General features: G+C 30.7%; 1 protein-coding gene across 1 annotated transcript in view; it reads right to left on the bottom strand.

Moving 5' to 3' along the window:
* The window catches only part of SNTG1 (syntrophin gamma 1), a 510,335-nt gene extending 509,754 nt beyond the window's left edge, over positions 1 to 581 (bottom strand). Inside the window, exon 1 of the mRNA XM_025043728.1 lies at positions 506 to 581. The gene's annotated coding sequence lies outside the window, so the exon portion shown is untranslated. The remainder of the gene's footprint in view (positions 1 to 505) is intronic.
* Positions 582 to 984: the final 403 nt, after the last annotated feature.

Below are 984 nucleotides of genomic sequence, written 5' to 3'. Positions count from 1 at the left end.
AACCTAAAGAGAATGGGATAGTCCCCTAGTCTCTAGAGTCGTGAAGCGTTTTACAAAACTTTGCCAAGGCATCCTGGTATTACTGTATATCTATTCTTTCTCCAGGACTCCAGTGCTTACTAAAAGGTGTGACACTGATTCTCTTCTTGATAAGGAGCGATGGACCCTCTACCACAAATAAGTTTTTGAAGAACATTAATAATGTCCATTTCTCTGAATCATGTTCATTAAAGTAATAACATAAATTTAATAGAGTTATTTAAATGAATATAATGGAAAGATGTCTAAAACAGTCTAACTACTAAACATTGGTATGTGTTTGAAATGTTATTATTCTCCCCACACCAGGAGATTTAAAAAAAAAAAATGTTCAATATTGTTTTAGAAGAGATAAAGAGACTTCATAAAACTTAATACTGAAGAAAACACTCCCTTATATAAATGTAGAGAAAGATTTTTTTCATTAATTTACTCACAATAGCATATTGAAAAGTAATAATCTTACTTGAGTTTAGGTAGAGCAATATTTTCCTTTTATCAGAAGTCACTTCTCTGGCAATCTCAACATTCTGGAGAGTAGTCTAGATACAGAAAGCAAAAATAAAAAGTTCTGTGAACATTCAAAATTGAAGCAATAAAATTACACTGAAACATTCACTTCATCCACAAGAAAGACACATGCCCAATTTACACTTAAATCACATAATTTTTCCACATTTCCTTGTGAATTTTTAGGAGTAACTCAAAATCTTGTCATCAAGAGACTAAAATAAGATAATAATTAATCCTCCAATGGCTAATGTCAAAAAATTAAATTCTACAGAACACAATTTGAGGAAATTGGCTTTAAAAAAATTACCAAAGTATATTTGTTAATCTGCCCAAAATTGTATCTGCCAGGAGTTAGCACTGAGATCTAAACTGTCAATACTTTAGCCTTTAGAATGACTCCAAGTTTAAATCATTGGTAATATTTAAAAGCCT

The sequence above is a fragment of the Pteropus alecto genome, unplaced genomic scaffold (genome assembly GCF_000325575.1).
Source record: "Pteropus alecto unplaced genomic scaffold, ASM32557v1 scaffold62, whole genome shotgun sequence".
NCBI lineage: Eukaryota > Metazoa > Chordata > Mammalia > Chiroptera > Pteropodidae > Pteropus > Pteropus alecto.
This window is presented reverse-complemented; position numbering and strand designations above follow the sequence as displayed.